Source organism: Aquarana catesbeiana, linkage group LG06, assembly GCF_042186555.1.
Source record: "Aquarana catesbeiana isolate 2022-GZ linkage group LG06, ASM4218655v1, whole genome shotgun sequence".
NCBI classification, from domain to species: Eukaryota; Metazoa; Chordata; class Amphibia; order Anura; family Ranidae; genus Aquarana; species Aquarana catesbeiana.
The window spans coordinates 40,085,993-40,105,499 of record NC_133329.1 but is presented as its reverse complement, the minus strand read 5'-3'; the positions used below and the strand labels follow the sequence as shown (position 1 = coordinate 40,105,499).

The following is a 19,507-nucleotide window of genomic DNA, read 5'->3' as shown; positions in this document are numbered from 1 at the left end:
ACACAGCATGTGCTCCAACAGGAAGACAAAAGGGACAGTATCACTGATGCATGCACTGTCACTGCTCACCATCCTCGTGGCCTCCTCAAATGGTGACAGGACAGTGCATGCATCCTTGATCATTAGCCACTGGCCAAGCCAAGCTCCCCTGACCCTGTCCTGGTGCCATACTCGCACAGGTACTCATTGATGGCCCTCTGCTGCATGTGCAGTTGCTGCAGCATTGCCAACGTTGAATTCCACCTAGTGGGCATGTCACAGATGAGGCGGTTCTTGGGCAGGTTGCATTCCTTTTGAAGGTCAGCCAGCCGAGCACTGGCATTATATGACCAGCAGAAATGCCCACAGACTTTCCTAGCCTGCCTCAGGATATCCTGTAAGCCTGGGTACCTGCACAAGAACCAGTGCACCACCAAATTAAGGACGTGAGCCAAACAGGGAACATGGGTGAAGTGTCCCTGTCGGAGGGCGGAGAGGAGGTTGGTTCCATTATCGCAAACCACCATTTCTGGCTGAAGCTGGCGTGGCGTCAACCACCTCTGAACCTGCCCCTGCAGAGCTGACAGAATCTCTGCCCCAGTGTGGCTTCTGTCCCCTAAACAGACCAATTCAAGCACCACATGGCATCTTTTTGCATGAGTGCTTGCGTAGCCCCTAGAACACCTACGGAGCACCGCTGGTTCCGAGAACAAATCTGCACAGGAAGGGGCCATAGAGGAAGAAGAAGAGGAGGGGGTGGTGTGGCAGAATCACCACTACCAGCATTTTGGAGGCGTGGTGGTGGAACAAGCTTTAACATTACTGCACCCTGTCCTGCATCCTTCCCAGCTGCCAGCAGGGTTACCCAGTGTGCCGTGAAAGAATGGTAACGTCCCTGTCCATGCCTGCTGGACCATGAGTTAGCGGTTATATGCACCTTACTGCTGACCACCCTGTCCAACAAGGCCAAGACATTGCCTTCCACATGCCGGTAGAGAGCCGGAATGGCTTTCCGAGAAAAAAATGGCGTTTGGGAACCTGCCACTGAGGTACCGCACATTCCACAAATTCTCGAAAGGGGCAGAGTCTACCAGCTGAAAAGGCAGCAGTTGGAGTGCTAGCAATTTATCCAAACTAGCATTCAGCTGCTGAGCATGTGGATGGCTGGGACCGAATTTCTTTTGCCGGTTTAGCAACTGGGGTAGGGAAATTTGCCTGCTACAATCGGATTTAGGTGTACCGCTAGCAGATTGTGCGCAAGTGCTTGGGACACCTAATTCTACACAATTCCTCTCAGTGCAGGTCTCTGAGAGGACTGAAGGTATAGTGGGGTTGAAGATCACAGCTGATGAGGAGCAAGGAGAGGTCTGCCTTGTTCTTTGGTGTGGGTCTTTTAAGTACTGTTGCCAACGGACTGCATGGGAGCTCAACATATGTCTGGTCAAGCATGTGGTGCCCAAGCGGCTGCTTTTTTGGCCATCCTTGATACGCTTCAGACATATGTTGCAAACAGCAATGGTACGATCTGCTGCTCAGGTCTCAAAAAGGCCCACACCAAAGAACTTTTGAAAAAACGCAGCGCCCTGCACATGCGGAGCTCTGCGGTGTGATGCAGTCAGTTAGCTGTCCTTAAGCTGGCCCCTGGAGGGCATCTTGCCTCTTTGAAGATGTGAGTCAGTGACCTCATCATCCCCTCCCTCCTCGCCACTGGAGCAAAGCTGCCAGTATGCTGCAACTGGGGGAACATGACTGCCAGTTTCTTGTCCTTCTTGGGCACCCCCTTTCTCTGGGCTCACGTTACTGCCTTCATCCTCAACCTGGGTACCATCATCAGAGCCTTCAAAACGCTGTGCATCCTCCTGCAGCATGTACCCGACACTGTGGTCAAACAGTTCGGAGGACTCCTCAGGACATGATGGTGGGGCTAGGGAAGGAGTGACTGATGCCATTGAGCCAATAGAATAGGCCGCTTTGGCAGCTGCATTGGCAGCCAAACTTGCCTAAGCCTGGGTGACAGAGGATGAGGAGGATGAGGACGGCTTTGTGATCCACTCTACAAACTCTTCTGCATCTGGTGGCTCAACATGGCCAGCTGAGGATGCAGCCATGTGCTGAGGATGCACTGTGTCCATGACCAGCACTGTTGGTTGTAGACACAGAGCCTGCTTGCCCTCTTTTAGTGGCCTGTGAGCATTTGCCTTTCCTTGGTGTAAAATTGGCCTGAAGTTTACTAGAAAAATTACACCAGGAATGACCTGCAGTCAGATATAGGCTTGGCTAGACTAGAATGCAGTGGATATATATGTAGGAGACTGTATATTTATCTTTATGCACTGCAGATCACTGAACCACACCTGCCTGGCCTGCCTGCCTGAAAGTGTCATTGAAAACGTACACCAGGAATGGCCTGTAGTCAGGTATAGGCTTGTGTATATATATATATATATATATATATATATATATATATATATATATATATACGTATATGTATACATATATGTATATATATATATATATATGTATATATATATATGTATATGTATACATATATGTATATATGTATATATATATTTTATGCACTGCAGATCACTGAATCACCTGCCTGCATGCCTGAAAATGTATTTGAAAACGTACACCAGGAACTACCTGCAGTCAGATATGGGCTTGGCTAAACTAGAATGCAGTGGATATATATGTAGGAGACAGTATATATATTTTATGCACTGCATATCACTGAATCGCCTGCCTGGCCTGCCTGCCTGCCTGAAAGTGTATTTAAATACGTACACCAGGAATGGCCTGCAGTGAGATCTAGCTACACAGGATACAGTGTATATATATATATATATATATATATATATATATATATATATATATATATACAAAGCCGGGATGTATATATATATATACTGAATACACTGCAGCTAACTTAATCAACTGCCTGCCTGAAGTAGATTAGAAACAGTACACCAGGAACAGTCTGCAGTGAGATCTAGCTAAACTGGATACAGTGAATATATATATATATATATATATATATATATATATATATATATATATATATATATATATACAAAGCCGGGATGTATATATATATATATATATATATATATACTAAATACATTGCAGCTAACTGAATCAACTGCCTGCCTGAAGTATATTAGAAACAGTACACCAGGAATGGTCTGCAGTGAGATCTAGCTGAATTGAATACAATATATATATATATATATATATATATATATATATATATATATATATATATATATATATATATATATATACAAAGCCGGGATGTATATATATACAAAATACACTGCAGCTAACTGAATCAACTGCCTGCCTGAAGTAGATTACAAATAGTACAGCAGGAACGGTCTGCAGTGAGATGTGAGATCTAGCTAACTGAATAAACTGCCTGCTCAAAGTAAATGAAATGACACTCTCTCTCTCTCTCTATCTCACTCTCCGCCAGCAACACACTACACAAGGTCGACCTACAGGCGGCCTTATATAGTGTGGGGCGTGGACTTAACCCCTGAGCCATAATTGGCCAAAAGGCACCCTGCTTTTGGCCAATTATGGCTCTCTTTGCTTACGGCGCTGTGATTGGCCAAAGCATGTGGGTCATAATGCATGCTTGGCCAATCATCAGCCAACAATGCACTGCGATGACGCAGTGCATTAAGGGGTGTGATGCGCCGCTCGAATTTGGCGCAAATGCTCCATAATGTTCGATCTTCATCGAACGATCGAACAGCCGATGTTCAAGTGGAACTCATGTTTGACTCAAACTCGAAGCTCATCCCTAGTGGTGAAGCAGGAGGACAGGGCCCTGGGAATGGAAAGACACTTGCAGAGACTGTAAGTAGATATGGAAATGTTTGTATGAAAAGTACCGATAATACTGATAAGATAAAGTCTGGTAATGTAAAAATACGGGGGGTTGGCAACACTGTCCATACATACAGGATAAGAATAGATACTGAGAATTACACCCGGCATACAGGACAAGAGAAGTGGTACTGTGCAGAGTCCATACATACAGAATAAGAACAGATAAGAGGGATGAAACATTTCTCAACATAGAGTGAAATTAACATTTCTCTGTTTTCTGAAATGCTACCATTTCCAGGAAAAGCCCCCCTCTCCTCTCCGCCCCACCCCACCTCATCTCCTATAAGAGGGCTGCAATTGTTTTGCAACTTCACAAGACAGAAGAGCTCCGTCCTCTGAACATGGTCCAGGTAATTATAACCGTCCTTCCTATTCTAACCGTGTATTATCTATGGGAATGTATCCATAGTGGAATATAATATAGGGTATTAATACTGAGTATTATTATTGTTATTATTATATATTAGTATAATATAATCAAATCTTATTGTGATGTTTAGGAAATCTTACTGAATGAAGTGAAACCAAATTCCTCTTTGCAGAGAACAAATGAAAAAAACAGGATGCTTGCTCACACATGATTGGATGATTGAAGTTTGCACAGCTTCACCACATTCACTAAGATAGGTAAAATAAATAATTATATAATAATATATAATATAATTTGTAATAAATTCTCCCCTCCTCTATCCAATTCAGAATCAATATAAAGCTGACTGCAGTTAATCCAGTCCAGGTAATTATAACCATCCTTCCTATTCTGATCATGTGTTATCTATGGAAATGTATCCTTAGTGGAATATGATATAGAATTTTAATACTGATTATTATTATTAATATTAATATTATTATTATTTACTATTATGAACATAATTGTTATTTATTGAAAACTAGTACAGTAATACCTTGGATTGCGAGCATAATTAGTTCCAGAAACATGCTTGTAATTCAAAGTACTTGTATATCAAAGCGAATTTCTCTAAAGAAATAATGGAAACTCAGATGATTCGTTCCACAACCATTTATTTATAAGTCCTTCAGTTTATAGTCCATATAAAAAGATTATAGCAATGTGACCAGATTGTGTAACCAAAAAAAGTCCATCCACAAATGGAAGCCTCCACAAGGGGATTAGAAGCAAAATCCAGCAAGAGCTCCAGAGTATAAAAGAGAAGAGAGGCGCCTCTAATGCCCTGTACACACGGTCGGACTTTCCGACGGAATATGTGCGATCGGAGCTTGTTGTCGGAAATTCCATCCGTGTGTGGGCTCCATCGGACTTTTTCCATCGGAATTTCCGACACACAAAGTTTGAGAGCAGGCTATAAAATTTTCCGACAACAAAATCCAATCCTTTAAATTTCGAACTTGTGTGTAGACAAATCCGACAGACAAAGTGCCACGCATGCTCAGAATAAATTAAGAGACGAAAGCTATTGGCTATTGCCCTGTTTATAGTCCCGACGTACGTGTTTTACGTCACCGCGTTCAGAACAATTGGATTTTCCGACAATTTTGTGCGACCGTGTGTATGCAAGACAAGTTTGAGCCAACATCCGTCGGAAAAAAAACATGGATTTTGTTGTCGGAATGTCTGATCAATGTCCGATCGTGTGTACAGGGCATAAGTGTAGCAATATGTTGCTAAATGTTGTACCTTCATTAATTGTAACCCTATTGCTACACTTAGAGGCGCCTCTCTTCTCCTTTATACTCAGTTGTGACATGACGCTGCTCTTATATCAAGTCAAAATTTATTAAAAAAAATTGCTTGTCTTGCAAAACGCTCTCAAACCAAGTTACTCTCAAACCAAGGTTTTACTGGTATAATATAATCAGATCATAGAGTTATGTTTAGGAAATCTTACTGAATGAAGTGAAACACAATTCCTCTTTGCAGAGAACATCCAATCATGTGCAGAGAAAAACTGAAAAAAAACTGAATTTTTGCCCACACATGATTGGATGATTGAAGTGTGCACAGCTCCACCTCATTTATTAGGATCAGTGACCATTTCCATTGAAAACAGAAAACAGAACATTCTCTGTGAATGTGAACGTTTTCCTCCTTTAGTAAATTAGCTCAGTGTGATCGGAAGTGATGAAACTCTGTATGGATGAGAATCCTAATTTTATTCTGGTGCTTATATCCGATATACATGTTTCTGTGTGTGTCACATGATGAGGTTGAGTCAAGTAAATAGACACTACAGGGATGTATTTAAAACAAATTTGCAGAGTTATTAATGAAATTTCATGTACATTCATTCTTGGAGAATGAGGCAAAATTGAATGTTAGGCTATTTTCTCTCGAGGTTGAATGTTTTTCTTCATACAGAATAAAGTGAATGAGGAAAATACATCAGTATGGCCACTGGATGGAGCTGATGATGGTAGGAAAAAAATATTTATTCTCTAATGACATCAGCTCCATCTAGTGGTCACAATGTGGTATTTTCCCAATTCACTCTATTCAGTATTAAGAATAACATTCCACCAGGAGAGAAAATATTCTAATAATATTTGTTTTTGCCCCCATTCACGCAGAATGTAATTTAATTTTTAAAAATTTTTTTTTATAACTGCACCCCCAAATATATCAAGATTTAAAATTGCACACTTCCATAAAATGGTGAAAAGCTACAGTACAGAGTATAAAAAAGCGGGTAAATACAGATTTTGGGTACCACATCCATAAATGTACAGAGAACTGTCTGTAGGAGAAAGCAGACTTTTAACCACTTAAGGATCGGGCCTATTTTTCAAACTTGCTGTTTACACGTTAAAATAATTTTTTTCTGCTAGAAAATTACTTAGAACCCCCACACGTTATATGTATATATATATATATATATATATATATATATATTTTTTTTTTTTTTTCTTTTTTCTAATACCCTAGAGATTAAAATGGTGGTCATTGCAATACTTTCTGTCACACCGTATTTGCGCAGCAGTCTTACAAGCGCACTTTTTTTTGGAAAAAATACAAAGTTTTAATGAAAAAATAAGACAACAGTAAAATTAGCCCAATTTTTTTTATATATTGTGAAAGATAATGTTACGCCGAGTAAACTGATACCCAACATGTCACACTTCAAAATTGTGCCCGCTCGTGGAATGGCAACAAACCTTTACCCTTAAAAATCTCCATAGGCGATGTTTAAAAAATTCTACAGGTTGCATGTTTTGAGTTACAGAGGAGGTCTAGGGCTAGAATTATTGCTCTCGCTCTAACAATCGCAGTGATACCTCACATGTGTAGTTTGAACCCCGTTTTCATATGTGATCGCTACTCACGTATGCAATCGCTTCTGCACGCGAGCTCGTTGGAACGTGGCGCGTTAAAAAAATGTGTTTTTTTTTCTTATTTATTTTACCTTTTCTTTCTTTTTTCTTTTTACACTGTTCTTTAACCTCCTCATATCCGCTCTACTGCCAAATGACGGCAACAGCTGCGCAGTAGCTGCGCCTGCGCAGTAGGATCCTGCGGAAATAGCCGAAGGGGAATAGGTCCAAATCAGCTGTACACGGCGCCTGTAAGAGGGCCCCTCGCGGGCTCGCTCCGCTTGCCACGCTTCGGGCACGGCCTTGCTGCACTCGGCTCTTTTAGATTCCCCCTTTTTAGATTCCCCCCTCTAGGTTCACTTGGATGGTAGGGAAGGAACCTGGACCCAGAGCGCAGGGGCTGTGTACAGCTGATTGTGGATTTTGAGCTTCGGCTATCTCCGGCGGCTGTTACTAGTTCGTACTGCGCAGGCGCTGCGCCTGCGCAGTACAGGGGGGAACTTATCCGCCGAGGGAACTTATTTCGCAACACACCGGCTCTCTCTCCTCACACAGAGACAGCGTGTGAAGAGAGAGAGCTTCTGTGAACAGTGTGTGAGTAAAATTTTCGGTCTAAAACACAAAGTGTGCCCAAAAAGTGCCCAACAGTGCCCACAGTGACATCTATCTAGTGCCATCTGTGCCCACCTGTGCGCATTAGTGCCCACTTGTGTCATCAGTGCATCATCTGTGCCATCAGTGCCCATCTGTGCCATCAGTGCCATCTGTGCCCGTCTGTGCCCATCTGTGCAATCAGTGCGCATCTGTGCCACCTCATCAGTGCCCATCTGTGCCACCTCATCAGTGCCCATCTGAGCCATCTCATCAGTGCCCATCTGTACCACCTCATCAGTGCCCATCTGTACCAATCAGTGCCCATCTGTGCCGCCTCTCATCAGTGCCCATCTGTGCCGCCTCATCAGTGCCCATCTGTGCCACATCAACAGTGCCCATTTGTGCCACTTGAACAGTGCACATCTGTGCCACCTCAACAGTGCACATCTGTACCAATCAGTGCCCATCTGTGCTGCCTCATCAATGCACATCTGTGCAATCAATCAGTGCACATCTGTGCCGCCTAATCAGTGCCCATCTGTGCCACCTCATCAGTGCCCATCTGTGCTGCCTCATCAATCCCCTTCTGTGCTGCCTCATCAGTGCCCATCTCTGCTGCCTCATCAGTGCCCATCTGTGCCACCTCACCAGTGCCACATCAGTGCATATCTGTGCCCACCTGTGCTGCCTCATTAGTGCACATCTGTGCAGTCAATCAGTGCACATCTGTGCTGCTTCCTCAGTGTCCATCTGTGCTGCCTCAGTGCCCATCTGTGCCACCTAATCAGTGCCCATCTGTGCCGCCTCATCAGTGCCCATCTGTGCCGCCTCGTCAGTGCCCATCTGTGCGATCAGTGCCCATCTGTGCCGCCTCATCAGTGCACACCTGTGCAATCTCATAACCACCAGCAGCCATGTCCAAAAAAAGCTTTTCCGCCAAGGAGGCATACCAAATTCTTTCCACGGCCGTCGAGAGCAACGGGAGCTTTCTTTTTCGGATTCCCTTTCCAATTCAGATTCTGAGTCTGACGTAAATTACGAGCCAGTCCTCAGTAGTGGAACACTAACAGACTCAGAGGAGGAAGAAATTCGGCCCGCCAAACGAAGGCGTTCTGGTGAGGAGGTAGTGGCATCCACCAGCACCGTAGTGGCATCCACTAGCACCGCAGTACCTTGGCAAGAAAGGCCAAGTACCAGTGGGGTGTCACCTCAGCCCCAAAGGGTTAGGTCCCATGCCAGCCTTCCCTATGCCCTTCAGAACCCCTTGTTGCTTCCTCCTAATTCAGGAGAAGCTAGCGTTCCCCCTTTCACTGCCCAGCCAGGAGTCCAGGTGGACACAGAGAATTTTACCCCAATTCATTTTTTTCATTTAATTTTTACGGAGGACATGTTGGCGTCAATTGTGGCCCAGTGCAACCTGTATGCACAGCAATTTATTTTGCAAAATCCCACATCATATTATGCCCATCCCTACGAGTGGAGAGACCTAACAGTGGAGGAGTTCAAGGTTTTTTTGGGCCTCACATTTAATATGGGACTCACCAAAAAAAATGAATTACGTTCCTATTGGTCAACCCACCCCCTTCACCACATGCCGCTCTTCTCCGCGGTAATGCCCAGAACCAGGTATCTGATGAAAATGAGGTTCCTACATTTTAGTGACAATACCCAGTGCCCTCCCCGAAATGACCCAAATTATGACAGGCTTTACAAAATTCAGCCAATATTAAATTATTTTTCTGAAGTATTCCCCCAGCTGTTTACCCTGGACCAAAACATGTGTGTGGATGAGTCCCTTATTAAATTTAGTGGCAGGCTTAAAATTAAGCAATTTATCCCCAGCAAAAGGGCCCGCTATGGGGTGAAGGTGTACAAATGATGTGACCGAGCCACAGGGTACACATATGCCTTCATAGTGTACGAAGGGAAGGACACCCAGCTGAAGCCCCCTAATTGCCCAGACTACTTGGGAACCAGCGGGAAAGTTGTTTGGGACCTCATATACCCCTTACTGGAGAAAGGCTACCACCTGTATGTAGACAACTTCTACACTTCTCTGCCCCTGTTCCACAACCTTCACCGGCAGAAGATGCCAGCATGTGGCATGATAAAAAAGAATCGGGAGGGCTTTCCTCAAAGTCTTGTTAATAAGAAGTTGAGAAAAGGAGAAACAGCAAGTCTGCGTACCAAAGAGATTCTGGCAGTGAAGTGGAGGGACAGAAGGGATGTGTACATGTTGTCTTCCATCCACAGTAACTCCTATGTGGAAATCCCCAGAAGGCATGGCCCCATCCAAAAACCAACATGCATCCATGAATACAATTTGTTTATGGGGGGAGTCGACTTCAACGATCAAATGTTGGAACCATACCTTACCACAAGACGGACATATCATTGGTGCAAAAAAGTAGCAATTTTTTTTTTTTCGATTGGCCATATTCAATTCCTATATCATTTACCGCAACTCCACCCAAAACCCCCAACCGTTCCTTGGCTACCAGGAGGAAATTTACACTGCCCTTATATTCCCGAACGGCCCACCAGAAAACATCTGATCAGATGTTGTTAGTAGACTCGCCGAACGCCACTTTCCAGATAAACTCCCTCCCAAACCAACAGGCCAAAGACGTCAAAAAAGATGTGTACCATAGCAGGAGGCAGAAGAGACACATCTTATTATTGTGCACAATGTCCTTCCCAACCAGGCCTCTGCATAGGTGAATGTTTCCGCCGTTACCATACTTCACTAAATTATTAGTGAAGTATGGTAAACGTAATCCTCAGTTCCTGCCTTCACACTCCTTATGCCACTGCCTGCTCTGTAACTGACCCTGGCTTGTTATTCGACCACGCTTCTGCCTGCCGATTTTGTACATACCGCTGCCTGATCTGGAACTGACCCTGGACTGTTATTCGACCATGCTTCTGTCTAACAATTCTGTACATAACGCTGCCTGATCTGGAACTGACCCTGGACTGTTATTCGACCATGCTTCTGCCTAACGATTCTGTATATACCTCTGCCTGATCTGGAACTGACCTTGGACTGTTTGACCATGCCTCTTGCCTGCCTCTTGGACTGATCTTGTACCCTGCAACTGGACTAATAGGATTCAACACAGGGGTCTCACATATGTGAGGGGCTCCAGAATAGTTTTTCTGGATGAAGAAAACAATTTTCTTTGTTTTCTCATTCCTAGATTAGGGTCTGGAGACTCGGAGGCTTCAAGAGATTTGTTTGGGAGAAGCCTCTACCCCTGTCCCCATTCTGTCCTGAACGAGGCCCTACTTCTGCCTACTGCCTGTAGGACTTACTGCCGTCATTCCTCTGTTTGTCGCACTGACCACAGAACATGGACCATTTTCCTGCCTACTACCAAGACCAATATTTTGGCACTGCTGACAATCTCTGCCTGCACTGACCCTGGACTGTATATGGACAGTATCCCTGCCTGCTGCCTGAAAAATTGTGTTCGCTGTTGCTGACCAAGTCCCTGCCTGCTGCCTGGACCAGTGCTATCCTCCTGTGGACAACTGTGCTACTAAAACCACAGGTAATCTTTTGTTTACCCTTTGCTCAGCATAATGTATTTTGGGGTGTAATTATTGGTATGTGCATGCTATGTGTCCCTGGAACACCTGACGGTGTTCCTTGCATGTTGGATCTCTGTATGTGGCCAGGCTATGTAAAGGTCTCACACATGTGGTATTGCCATACTCAGAAGGAATGACAGAATGTATTTTGGGGTGTCATTTTTGCTATGTAAATGCTATGTGTTGAAAATATCTTATAAACGGACAACTTTGTGTAAAAAAAAAAAAAATGCGCTTTCATTTTTTACCACAATTTCCAAAAACTTCTGGAAAAAAATGAACCGTTCAAAAGACTCATTATGCCTCATAGATTATACGTTGGGGTGTTAGCTTTCCAAAATGGGGTCATTTTGTGGGCGTTTCAATTGTCCTGGTGCTCCAGGGCCTTCAAAAGTGTAATAGGTGGGTGAGAAATGAGATTTATGCTCGTAGAACGCCTGAAGGTGCTACTTCAATATTAGGCTTCTGTATGTGGTCAGGCTGTGTAAAAGTCTCACACATTTGGTATCGTTTTACTCAGGAGGAGTAGCAGAATGTATTATGTGGTGTTATTTTCGCTTTGTAAATGCTATGTGTTGGAAATATCTATCTAATCATAGATTATACGTTGGGGTGTGTGCTTTCCAAAATGGGGTTATTTTGTGGGCGTTTCCATTGTCCTGGTGCTCCAGGGCCTTCAAAAGTGTAATAGGTAGTCAACAAGTTAGATGGGTAATTTATGCTCCTTGAACACCTGATGATGCCAATCATCAGGAGTAGGATGCTATAAAAATTAACAAAATAAGGGAAAAATTTGTAAATGGACCTAGGTATAGTGTAGTGCCCTGAGTAATGGGCATGTCATTATACCCTGGGCCTCTAGACCTCATACTCTGCTTCCCGCTTGGTGGTCGTCCGCTCCTGCCCCCGGCTATTTGGCCTTGTGATCTCCCACTCAGTATGCCCGATCCACCGGGTGGCACAGTGGGAGGCTTTCATTGGTCTGAGTTCTCCCGCCTCAACCCCGGAGGAGACAAACTATTCCTGGCTATGTCTAACTATATACAGCTACTGCAGGCTCATATTTTTTAGATACTTTATAGGTTAAGTACCATCATTATTTTATTTTTATTTCTTCACTAGAGCCGTATGTATTTAATACACTATACCTAGGTCCATTTACTAATTTTTCCCTCATTTTGTTCATTTTTATAGCATCCTACTCCTGATGATTGGCTTTAAACGCCATAAAACGCGTTGAGTCCATACTCAAGGGTGCCAGGTTTATGGCTTGTATTATGATGAATTCATCTTATTATACTCTGTACATTTTTATGCTTTACCATGCACTGTTTATCATTATTACAATTATGTATCAGATTTTTATTCACTATTGTCTTTAGTACCAATCATGTTCTTCTATGTTTATACTTGAATAAATATGTGACTATTGTGAATTGAATATGTTTATATCATGCCTATATTGTACACACGTAATAATTGTTTGGTTTATCCATTATAGGGACTACCCATTGGGGATTGGTTACAATCAAAAGTGTTTATTAATATATCCTAGCTACAATGTACCTTTATTACAGAGACAAACCTCATTTAAAGTCCCGCATCCATTTTCTTTTTACTTGTATGTACTTTCTAGGAATGGAGGTATGTCTCTGCCATATTAGGGGTGTTTAGGGTCACTTTTTGTTTTATTATTTTTTATTTTTTTATCCTAGTGTAATTAATGCTCCTAGAACACCTGAAGGTGCTACTTCAATGTTAGACCTCTGTATGTGATAAGGATGTGTAAAAGTCTCACACATGTGGTATCGTTATACTCAGGAGGAGTAGCAGAATGTATTTTGGGTGTTATTTTTGCTATGTAAATGCTATGTGTTGGAAATATCTTATAAACGGACAATTTTTTGCATTTTCATTTTTTTCCACATTTTCCAAAAACTTCTGGAAAAAATGAAACATTCAAAAGACTCATTATGCCTCATAGATTATACGTTGGGGTGTTAGCTTTCCAAAATGGGGTCATTTTGTGGGCATTTCCATTGTCCTGGTGCTCTAGGGCCTTCAAAATTGTAATATGTAGTCTACAAGCTAGATGGGTAATTTATGCTCCTTGAACACCTGATGATGCTCCCTGCATGTTGGGCCTCTGTATGTGGCCAGTTAGTGAAAAAGTCCCACACTTGTGGTATTGTAATACTCAGGAGGAGTAGCAGAATGTATTTTGGGGTGTCATTTGTGGTATGCACATTCCATGTGAGAGAAATAAGCTATTACAATGACAATTTTCTGAAAAAAATATAAAAAATAAAATAAAATCTTAATTTGCAAAGAATTGTGGGAAAAAATGACAACTTCAAATAACTCATCTTGCCTCTTACTAAATACCCTGGAATGTCTACTTTCCAAAAAGGGGTAATTTATACTTTCCTGGCTTGTTAGGGTTTTTAATAAATGAGATGGGCCTCAGTAGTGTACATCAGATGTGATCATTTTTTTATGATTTGCACCATAGCTTGTAGACTCTATAAATTTAACACAGACCACATAATATCCACTAATTTGGGTTATTTTTTTACCAAAGATATGTAGCAGTATAAATTGTGGCCAACATTTATGAAGAAAAATTGCTAATTTGCAAAATTTTATCACAAAACGAAGAAAAAAGCATTTTTTTTCAAAATTTTCGGTCTTTTTTCATTTATAGCGCAAAAAATATAAAACCCAGAGGTGATCAAATACCACCAAATGAAAGCTCTATTGTATGAAAAAAAGGACAAAAAAATCATTTGGGTATAGTGTTGCATGACTGAGTAATTGTCATTCAAAGTGTGAGAGCACTGAAAGCTGAAAATTGGTCTGGGCAGGAGGGGGGTTTAAGTGCCCAGTAAGCAAGTGGTTAAGGTAAAGAACTCGGTGTGAGAGGTCAGTATTATTTTTGCCGCGTCCCAAAAATTCATAAAAGTTTAGTTGATCCTCCGAGTAGGCCAATTATAGCAGCAATGGACAGCATCACCTCCGGCCTGACCAAATATATTGATTATTATCTACAGCCTCTGGCCCAAGGTCTGCAGTCTTACATCAGAGATGGTACCCATTTATTAAAACAATTGAAATCATACAAATGGGATAGTAATTACATCTGGATGTCTCTAGATGTGAATTCATTATACACATCCATCCCCCATGAATTTGCATTAGCAGCCTTGGACCGTTTTTTATCCCATGACCCATATATGAGATATGGATAAGCTGGGTTTATTTTAGATTGTACCAGATTTTGACTAACCCACAATTATTTAAATTTTGATGACCAATAATATCTGCAGGTTAAATTCCTGATATACTGGATGAACTCTTTACTGCCTGGGCGACATACCATCTTCAATTTTATTTACCGGTATTTTTCTATATATAGTATGTGTGTGTGTGTGTGTGTATATATATATATATATATATTGTAAGGGGGTTAGCTCAGCAGCGGGTGTGTGTGCCCCCCTGGAAGAGTTCACTACACAAAAATTAGGTACAGCAAACAGTAGTGAATGTGAAAAAACAAAGGTTTATTTACACTATCCACTTCAGCCCCGGAAGGATTTACCCCCTTCCTGACCAGAGCACTTTTTACAATTTGGCACTGCGTCGCTTTAACTGCTAATTGTGCGGTCATGCAATGCTGTACCCAAACAAAATTTGCGTCCTTTTCTTCCCACAAATAGAGCTTTCTTTTGATGGTATTTGATCACCTCTGCCATTTTTATTTTTTGCGCTATACACGGAAAAGTCCGAAAATTTTGAAAAAAAATGATATTTTCTACTTTTTGTTCTAGAAAAAATCCAATAAACTCAATTTTAGTCATACATTTAGGCTAAAATGTATTCGGCCACATGTCTTTGGTAAAAAAAATGTCAATAAGTATATGACTGCCTATGTCGTTTCTTGAGGTGCTAAAATGGCAGGGCAGTACAAAACCCCCACAAATGACCCCATTTTGGAAAGTAGACACCCCAAGGAAATTGCTGAGAGGCATGTTGAGCCCATTGAATATTCATTTTTTTTGTCCCAAGTGATTGAATAATGACAAAAAAAAAAAAATTACAAAAAGTTGTCACTAAATGATATATTGCTCACACAGGCCATGGGCATATGTGGAATTGCACCCCAAAATACATTCAGCTGCTTCTCCTGAGTACGGGGATACCACATGTGTGGGACTTTTTGGGAGCCTAGCCGCGTACGGGGCCCCGAAAACCAATCACCGCCTTCAGGATTTCTAAGGGTGTAAATTTTTGCTTTCACTCTTCACTGCCTATCACAGTTTCGGAGGCCATGGAATGCCCAGGTGGCACAAAACCCCCCAAAATGACCCCATTTTGGAAAGTAGACACCCCAAGCTATTTGCTGAGAGGCATATTGAGTCCATGGAATATTTTATATTTTGACACAAGTTGCGGGAAAGTGACACTTTTTTTTTTTTTTTTTTTTCATAAAGTTGTCACTAAATGATATATTGCTCACACAGGCCATGGGCATATGTGGAATTGCACCCCAAAATACATTTAGCTGCTTCTCCTGAGTATGAGGATACCACATGTGTGGGACTTTTTGGGAGCCTAGCCGCGTACGGGGCCCCGAAAACCAATCACTGCCTTCAGGATTTCTAAGGGCGTAAATTTTTGATTTTACTCCTCACTACCTATCACAGTTTCGGAGGCCATGGAATGCCCAGGTGGCACAAACCCCCCCCCCCCAAATGACCCCATTTTGGAAAGTAGACACCCCAAGCTATTTGCTGAGAGGCATGGTGAGTATTTTGCAGCTCTCATTTGTTTTTGAAAATGAAGAAAGACAAGATTGTGCCACCTGGGCATTCCATGGCCTCCGAAACTGTGATAGGCAGTGAAGAGTGAAATCAAAAATTTACGCCCTTAGAAAGCCTGAAGGCAGTGCTTGGTTTTCGGGGTCCCGTGCGCAGCTAGGCTCCCAAAAAGTCCCACACGTGTGGTATCCCCATACTCAGGAGAAGCAACAGAATGTATTTTGGGGTGTAATTTCACATATTCCCATGGCATGTTTGAGCAATATATCATTTAGTGACAACTTTGTGCAAAAAAAAAAATAAATAAATAATTTGTCTCTTTCCCGCAACTTGTGTCACAATATAAAATATTCCATGGACTCGACATGCCTCTCAGCAAATAGCTTGGGGCGTCTACTTTCCAAAATGGGGTCATTTGGGGGGGGGTTTGAACTGTCCTGGCATTTTATGCACAACATTTAGAAGCTTATGTCACACATCACCTACTCTTCTAACCACTTGAAGACAAAGCCCTTTCTGACACTTTTTGATTACATGAAAAAAAAGGAAAATTTATTATCAAATACTTACCGTAATTTTCCTTTCCTGATGGACTCCATGGCAGCCTACGTGTGGGTTAACCCCGCCTCCTCTCCAATGCTATAGGACCCCCTACCCTATAAGAATGAGCTCACCTGTACAGACTGTGTTCCGTAACTAGCCTACTCATTGACCGATGGGTGGGAACTCCGTCTGCCATGGAGTCCATCAGGAAAGGAAAATTACGGTAAGTATTTGATAATAAATTTTCCTTTTTCCTGACAGACTCCATGGCAGCCTACGTGTGGGAAATAACTAGCCATTCCACACGGGTGGGTATGCTGAACAGCAATAATATAATTTGACCCGTCAACCGACAGGATTTATAAACCAAAGCTCACAGAAGAAAGCGAAGCAGGCTCAGTAAAGTAATCTGACATTAAGGTTTTAATAGGGGCCCTTGAGGTCGCTTGCAGATAACGCCTGAACACACGTACCGGGCTGCTGCCCATGAGGCCGCTATACCCTTGGTGGAACGTGCCGTCATCGCCTCCGGAGGAGTCAGGATCCTATCTCTATAAGGCTGATGAACAAACTGTACAGTTCTGGACGAGGCTTGATTCAGTTTGTTACTGCCGAAATGCAGGATGGACAGGTAGACAGAATGTCCAGAAGGAAGGAAGTAGCTTGCAGGTATACTTTCAGAATTTCGTCTATGACCAGAGTATAGGACGATTTCCTGGATCCTATGGAACCTTGAGGTAATTCTTGGATTTGAGCTGAGCATGGGAAAAAGGACCATCTGGTCCGGGAAGAAGGACAGAAAAAAGATTCTTCGTAACCTAGGGACGTGACCTCCGAGACCCTCTAGCCAAGGTAATGGCTACTATGACATTGATTTTAGTTAAAAAGGCCTCCAATAGAAAGCGGGGAGGACCCCGTATTACTGAGTTCAGACAGTGAGCCAATGACAAGGGGAAGGTCTCAATTGGGAAATCTTGGTTTCCTTTTGAGGGCTAAGCTTTAGCTGCCCATGGGATGGTTGGTGGACTAAAGGGTAAACAGCCCACGAAGTTCTGGAGAAGGCCAACAAGGCTGAGACTTGGACCCTAAGAGAGCTGATGGATAGAGATAAATCTAGGCCGAAAAAGCTGAAGATATCCTGAGCTTTTGGATTTCTACATGACCTGCTCAGAGAATGAGAACTCAACCGACTTGTCCTGAATTCTCCTGTCGACCTAATTCATGCTCGTCCCAGTAGAGTTCATGAGAGTGGCAATCACCCTTGAAGCGCATCCGAGCCGGACAAGGGTGCAGAACTGTCCCTTGAGAAAGAAGGACCAGCCTGAGAGGGAGAGACACCGGATCCCGGAAGCTGAGCTGGCTCAGGAGGGGGAGTCAAGGGCGATTGGCCAGTAAGGGGCTACTGCCACCACTTTGACTGCTTCCTCATGAGATCTTCGTAAGAACCTGAGAATTATTGGGATTGATAGAAAAGGCGTATGCCCTCTTGAAGCTAAAAACGATCTGTCAGGGCATCCACTCCAGAGGCCTAGCTGTAATGACCCCAGGTTGTAACACCTCACCAGCTTGAGGTTGCCTGTGAAGAAAAAGAAAAAGATCCACTTCGAGATTGACTCCTAGGAACAGAATCCGCTTGAATGTCTGCACACGAGAAGACCATTCTTTAGTGTTTGCGTATAGAAATACGATCAGACGATCTAGATTCGAGGAATATAGGCCATTGAAATGCCAGTCAGGCTGGGCCCAAGATATGATGGGCTTGATCTTCCGGCATAGTGTGGAGCTTCGAGTGCCCCTATGACTCTTCACATAGAAGATCGCCATTGTGTCATTCATTCTTTATAATACTGACTCTCCCTTCCGGAGATGGGAGAGGAACTGAAGGGCACACTAGGCTGTCCGAAGATCCGGGACATTCTAGCCCGGGTTGAGAAGACGCGTACCCAACTTGCCTTAAGCCAGATCCTAACTGCAGATGGCTCCCCAACCGGAACCGCTGGCATCAGTCGTGACCTTGACCATGAGATGGGGCAATGAAGTGGCAATTGAGCAGATTTTGCGCTGAAGACACCAGAAGAGGCTGCTCCACGCCGTTGATATGTAAATAGGTTGACTGTTGCCCCTTGATCTCCCTCGCTGCAGAAAACCTGACTGGAGCGGGTATAACCTCTGCAGAGACCACTTGACCATAGGGGTCGTGAAGACCGTCGAGGCGGTAGTTCTTTTTTTTTTTTTTTTTTTTAGGAGCCACCTGAAGCTGGTCAGGGTGGAGAAAACCAGTTCCCTGAGAACCAGCAACTGGTCTTTGTGTTAGGATAGCAAGGCGAGGTCACCGAAATAGTGATAAAGACGTACCCCTCTCGTTTAAATGAGGGCCACTATGGCCGGAGAAATTTTAAGAAGACACGTGTGAGGTCATCAGCCCGATAAGGAAGAAGAAGAACTGTAGATGGTCTCGCCCAATTTGGAACCAGAGGTAACATCTTTTAAGTCAATTGGGATTAGCCAATGTCCTGGCCGTATAGAAGGTCGACAGAGCCTTCCAACGTATCTACAAATTTTATATACTTGTATAGGTAAGATAGATCTAATACTAGACACCAAAACTGTTACTTTTGTGTTTGAGAAGAGAGGAAAGTATACCCCTGGAATTCTACGTCCCTCGGGGCGTGTACAGTAACACCTGCTCCTGCTCTTCCAACTGAGTTAGCAGAGTGGAATAAATCTGGGGAAAGGGGTATTAGTGAAGGACCATGTGTGGATCGATAAAACCATCTTGACAGTCCAGTAACCAG

The 19,507-nt window shown here is 43.0% G+C and overlaps 1 protein-coding gene across 6 annotated transcripts in view; it reads left to right on the top strand.

Moving 5' to 3' along the window:
* Nucleotides 1–4,161: 4,161 nt before the first annotated feature.
* The window catches only part of LOC141148336 (interferon-induced very large GTPase 1-like), a 50,411-nt gene continuing 35,065 nt past the window's right edge, over nucleotides 4,162–19,507 (top strand). Inside the window, exons 1-3 of one of the 6 annotated variants that reach the window (XM_073635714.1) lie at nucleotides 4,188–4,226; nucleotides 4,377–4,503; nucleotides 4,576–4,612. The gene's annotated coding sequence lies outside the window, so the exon portion shown is untranslated. Of the gene's footprint in view, nucleotides 4,227–4,376; nucleotides 4,504–4,575; nucleotides 4,613–19,507 lie in introns of all 6 variants that reach the window. The other 5 variants (XM_073635716.1, XM_073635713.1, XM_073635717.1 and 2 more) reach the window with 5 other exon arrangements.